The sequence below is a fragment of the Crocodylus siamensis genome, chromosome 3, assembly GCF_052110815.1.
Source record: "Crocodylus siamensis isolate JL-2025a chromosome 3, ASM5211081v1, whole genome shotgun sequence".
NCBI classification, from domain to species: domain Eukaryota; kingdom Metazoa; phylum Chordata; order Crocodylia; family Crocodylidae; genus Crocodylus; species Crocodylus siamensis.
In genome coordinates this window covers 127,455,167-127,461,166 of record NC_143397.1, presented here as the reverse complement: position 1 = coordinate 127,461,166, position 6,000 = coordinate 127,455,167, and the positions used below count along the sequence as shown (strand labels likewise).

At 38.5% G+C, this 6,000-nt stretch overlaps 1 long non-coding RNA gene across 1 annotated transcript in view; it reads left to right on the top strand.

Annotated features, from left to right (window-relative positions):
- Nucleotides 1-554: 554 nt before the first annotated feature.
- LOC149868784 (uncharacterized) overlaps nt 555-6,000 on the top strand; it is an 81,080-nt gene continuing 75,634 nt past the window's right edge. Inside the window, exons 1-3 of the long non-coding RNA XR_016441029.1 lie at nt 555-739; nt 3,938-4,048; nt 5,563-5,618. This is a non-coding gene — a long non-coding RNA (uncharacterized LOC149868784). The remainder of the gene's footprint in view (nt 740-3,937; nt 4,049-5,562; nt 5,619-6,000) is intronic.

Below are 6,000 nucleotides of genomic sequence, written 5' to 3'. Positions count from 1 at the left end.
TCTAGGAACAGTTTGTTAAACTATTTCTAGCCTGTCTTTACCACAAGTTCCTATCTGTTATTCCTTGGAATATAATTAATTCTTGTAACATGTAATAGTACATATAGCCAAGTCTGATCTCACCTATGTGACGCCCAGAAGTACACTTTGTTTTCCAGCTGTGTTGTGAAGTATGTTATAGAGACCTGTTTAACCTTTTCCCCTTTCAATTTGTTTTTTTCAACCAACACTTTAGTTTGTTTCCTTAGTGTATTATAATAACTACTGTCTTTGGACTTGAATCAAAGTGCATGGCAGCCAATGGAAATATTTCCATTAACTACAATGGATTTTGGATGTGACGCTATGTACTATCCTTGTGCGACTTTGATTTATAAAATCTTATTTTGTGCCTTGAAAACTGCAGACTCTCATCTTTTCCCTTTTCAGTGGAGGTGCTTGAGCTATTGCAGCTCTCAGATGTACACAGTCTTGCTCCCACTGAATTTGGAAGGGGTTCTGCTATCTACAATAGTTTTATGGGGAGCAGGATTGGGCCTGTATGGAGAGGGGGTGTTGATCAGGAAGGGTGTTCTCACCCAAGGATCCTCCTCTGGAAAATACCATCTGAACTACCCGGGCACGTCCAGATGAGCATGCATGTGCCTCGTACAGCATCTCAAAGCCTGTCTATCTGACTTTATAATTGGAGGACTACAAAAATGATTAAGCGGTGTTTGTTACGGCAGATCCAAATAAGGTACGTATTTTTGGGTAGTTTGTTTTTTTGTCCATTTTCATCCAAATAAGGACTTTCAATAAAATAATATAATCAACTTGCTAGATTCAGAAATTTTCAACCAGCTCTAATGCTATTGCTTCAAATACATGCACAGTTAAGGTTGTGACCTCAAGGTGTTCCATGAGTGATCTTGTATGGTCAGAAAACTAACCTAATTCATGGATTTTCAAAAACCAGAGTACTGGTATTTAACACCAGCATGTTTTGTGGTTGCCAGGCAGTGCTTTACATGCGTTGCAAGCAAATGGGAACACCTCTCTGATGACATATATGGCTCAGATTTCTAAATAATGCAACCGTCTATGCAGCTAAAATGTTTATACCATCCTGTATTATGATGTGCTCTTTGCTCTTATACGCTCCATGACATTTAAAGTTTCCACACCATATCAATTAGATATTTTTTAAGATTTCTGCTCAGTAACCATATGTAGTTGCTTTGTGTTCAGACAACTGTTTGGGAAATACTTGTTTCTTTCTACTTTGGAAAAATATTCAAGTACAGAGGGTTATCTTGTTCATGTGCCAGTGCAGGAGATATGAAACCCAAACTGATGATTACATGTATTGTTTAAATGTCATGTTGTAACATGGCATAAATTGGTAGTTTTATTTCTTATTGTTCTTAGAAAACTGATGAACAAATGAGAGAGGTCTCAACTGTGCAATGTATTTTTAAATAGCTTATTTACATAATGTGTTGTTGCCAACTATCTGCACTTTTAGTCTTACTTGGTGTACATTATATGCATTGGGGTCTAAACAACTTGTCCTGAATCTGGGAGTCCTTTCTAATTTTATTCTGGTACATTGTCCTCCAGCACAAAGTAGATGTACACTTGGTATAACTGGCCACAGAAAGATATCCCCCAGGTAAGGAAATCTTTAGGGCATGTGGACTAGTCATGGCAGCACAAATTCTCCTGGTTCACAACACAAGAATCACAGTCTGCTCCAGTAGCCTGGAGGCTGCTTGCTGCCAAAGTGGTTCTGGGGCATCTGATGACATTGATCACATTACTTAGATTCACTTCTTTGCCATCAACTCTAGATTCTCTCAAACTGCAAATGTGTCAGAAACTCATCCTGCTTAAAATCCATTAAGGCAACATACTCCCACTCTTCCAATATTTAAAGGTGTTCAAATTTGTATAAATTATATACCCAGGGACCAGAAGAAGATGCAAGTCAAACTAATTCTCATTCTGCTTTGATGGATATCTCACTGCAGCTCCTTCACATGTTAAATGCTATACTAATTTAGGTTCCCTCAGGCATCGGTAGTGTGGACTGACATGGTTCCTCTCCAGTTCAACTGACAGTCAGGGTATTTCAAATGGCATATGCTTGAGTCTGAGGCCAGCTGTTCTCAGCTGAACATTTAATCTAAAGAGCTTAAATTGCAATATGTAGCTGAAGAATATATCAAGTGAGTACTGCACACCATTCAAATCGGGTTTACCCCCAGGCTGCCATGTTAATGCTATCCCTTCTAACAACTCTGTACATTGGGAAACAGTTAAATTACTTTTGAAAATGTTGCCTGTGCAATTAAACCATTTTGTGTGCAAAAAGTGCTGTTTTTAACCCAGTTGTTTTTCTGTTTAGTTTTCATAGATTTTCAAGCTCACATCTTGATTGCTAGGCAACTACTTTGCTGAAGCAACTACAGAGACCAACATGCAACACAAATGTTGCTCCTAAGGACTTGATGTGAAAAGATGATAGGGAAGTTTCTGTGCTATAAGGTGCCTCAGCCCACTCTATGCTCCATCAGAAGACGCTGCAAGGCCTTTTTCCCCCTCCCTTGACCATGAAAAGTCAGATGAATAGACTCAATGTCTGTTTGTTGGTCATAAATTAATGGTGTTTTTATCAGTTTTATATCTCTATTCACCTAAGTTGGGCTCCTAGTACTCTTCTTCCTTAGTCATGCTAAGTCAAAAGTCAGTGCTCTTTAGAAACTGCAGCAAAACCTTTCTCTGTCATATTATGGTCTGGTAGGTGGGGTGCTGTCTTGGGGTACAGGAGCAGTGGATTCTAATCTGGGCTGGATGTTAGGGAAACCACATTCCCTCTCTGCATCTCTGCTTCCTCTTAGCCTGTCTTGTCTATTTAGCTTGTAAGATCTGAATAATATCAGTGTCTGTATAATAAAACAAGACCCTATGTCACTTCTTTAGAAACTACAGTGGCCCTAATAGTAATAACTTCAGTGTTTCCCCTTAGAGGGTCACCTTTCTGGATGGTGGCTGATGTTTCCTTTAGAGCACAGCCATATTATCACAAAAACCTATTGGTATAATATATTGTGACAAATTATCTAAATTAGGGAAATAAAGGCAGGCTTCCAAAGGTATTTAGGGGCCAAAAAATTCAGGAAGACATGTAGGAGAATATTCAATAAATAATAAGGTTCATGATGCATTTTGTTGCTTTTGAAAACTCCACCAGTTGACTACCTGCATCTTTAAGCATCTAATTGTGTTTGAAAATCTGGCCCATATTCTGGGACATAATTCAAAATGAAGTGTTTTCAAATTAGTTCTTGGTATTCACTTAGCCCAGGTCTGGCTAGCCATAACCTCAAATTAAGCACTTGATAGCTGTGTGCACAAGTGCACACAAACACCTCCATGTGCCTGACCTTGAAAATTGGGTCCTTTATTTGTATTATGTACTAGGCAGAAAGGTACCTGGATCAAAATTTTTAAAAATGGCCTCATGGAGATATGAGTCATTATGTGCTTTTAGCTGGGTTTATCCTCTGTAAATACACACAAGATGTTCCAATAAATAGAAATGACTTTGAAAAGCATAATAGGACAAAACCTCCTAAAGGTAATTCTGAGTTCCAGAGAAGAGCGGTAAGAAATGTAATTTTGAAGTAGTTGCTGGCACCTTTACTTGTCAGCTTCTAAATTCATCTGTCCCTGTACTGCAGCCATGAAGCAAAAATGTTCTGTGGCAGTAATTGTCAGAGGACCATATGTTCTTGTTTGTGCAATATCCCTACATTTTCTGTCAGTAGGAGTCTTTATGATCACTGTTCGTTTAGTTCTCCTAAATGCTACAGCTTAAACTAAAAAAAAAATCATGAAAATATTAGTTTCAGATACTTGAATATACTTCATAATGTACTCTTTTTTTTTTAAGGAAGCAATCTCTGATTCATGTCTGCTTTCTATTAACTGCAACACTTAAAAGCATCACAAGCACTCGGAGAATGGATTTCACTGCAGGTTCACTCTAAAGAGAGAATGAAGAGTAAGTAATGACAAAACAGCGCTCTGTGTTTTATCACTTTTATGGTTTTTTTTTAATTAAGTTTATTCAATGCTAAATTATAGCATAATATGAGAGGAGCTAAAGACACTTTGTCCATTTACTGTAAACCCTCTTATCTTGAGCTACCGTGGTACGGAGTTAACAAGTTCTAATTAAGCACTTCTGATTATATAATGAGCAAGATACTAAGGTCAAGAACAAGACTAAGGTCCTCTGTTCATGAGCCCCTAAATGACTTTCTCTTTTGATTCAGGACTAACAGCTGCAAAGGAAGCTGACCTGTAAGAAAAAAGTACATTATTTTGTGAGGACACATCTTCTACTTAATAAAGTAAAAAAATGTGTAAAAAATTATGAGTCAAACCACACCTTTGATTCAGTTAATTCCATACTCAGAGTAAGACTGACAAGCTAGATTAGGGAAAGCAGGTAGAAGCCATGACAGAGACACTACTGATATACATGAATGAATGGGTTCCCCCATCTTAGGCATCTGGCCTTCTTGTTAAAGCTACATCCAGCTTTAGACAGTCAAGGACCAAAAGTGGCCGAGATTTCTTGTTACATCCCTGTGGTTAGGAGACCCTACCCATTTCTTTTCAGACATTTTTGCCACCCTGACCTTAGGTTACCATGATGGATTCTATATCAGGTTGGTCCTTAAAAAACACAGAAAAGAGGGACAGCAGTTGTGGGATGCTCACTGATAGGTTCAGATGTTATTGCTGTCTTTGCTGGCTTGGCTATCTACTGGTAGAAGGCTGGGTAGATTTGTACTTTATAGACTAAGTCAGAGATATATATAGCATAAAGCTTGCTTCTTCAGTTGCTGTGAAAGGACATGCACAGAGTAGTGTGTAAAATGGAAAGAGTGATTTCAGTACAAAAGGCAGGAAGGGAAGCAGGGAGAGATGCTGGGGATGGAGGGAAGGGGCAGGAGTGGGGCAGTGCTGGGAGAGGAAAATAAGCCATAAACCCACAGGAACGATCAGTCTTAGTCTGAATCTGAAGTTAACTGAATATTAGGTATGATGGGATTCATAGTCTGCTGACAGACATGGGAGGAAAAAAACCAAACAACCCAGTGCTTTATGGGAAGATGAAGTACATTCATTCGACCTGGCTCCTCACTGTCTGTATATATTGCACACTTCAGTGGGGCTTTTTGATGCTTTTATCTAATAGCTGATTGAATTGTGCAATCTATACAGATGTTGGGCGAGCTGGGTCAAGCTAATGTGACGCCTCTTCTGTGCTTGCTCTGCGCTCAGTGCAGGGTACTCCAAACTTAAAGTAAAGCAATGGTTTTTTTTCCTTTTATGTCTGTAAGCAGCCATAAATTTGAACTTCCCGGTGTTCAAACTAATACAGCTAACTACCTCTTTCTACCTGTTGGTGGCTAGTGGGAATTTAAGGTGTTGGCTTTTGATGTATGAAGTTTTGAACAGTTTGGAATGATGTGTGTCACAAAGACCTATTACTTTTTCACGTAGTGCTGTCAGAGAAGAAATACTCAAGTTATCAGTGCCCTAGATGAAAAGGAAGGTGGGTAAGTGACAAAAAATTTTGGTGAAGAAGTTTTCTGCTGTGGGATTTGCTCCTCAAGTTCATTCACCTGCAGATTACATAACTGTGTCCTTGCTGGTAAAGCGAAAACTTACATCTTGCACATTTCTGCATTAGGACAGTGTTGAAAAGAACTCATTCTAACAAACTTCAGGAAGGGTTCACTTTTCATTTCTACAAGGTGTAAGTCTCTCTGACGAGAAAAAGTCTTTGGATTTGTATCTAAAATTTATAGAGAAGTGCAGATAAGTTTCTTTAATGAAACCTTGCTTTTATAAAAGTATTGGAGGTCTCCAAGACCTTTGTTAACATTCAGAAATAGATACAGGAGAAAAAGAAATGCCACTTATACATGAAAACTAGGA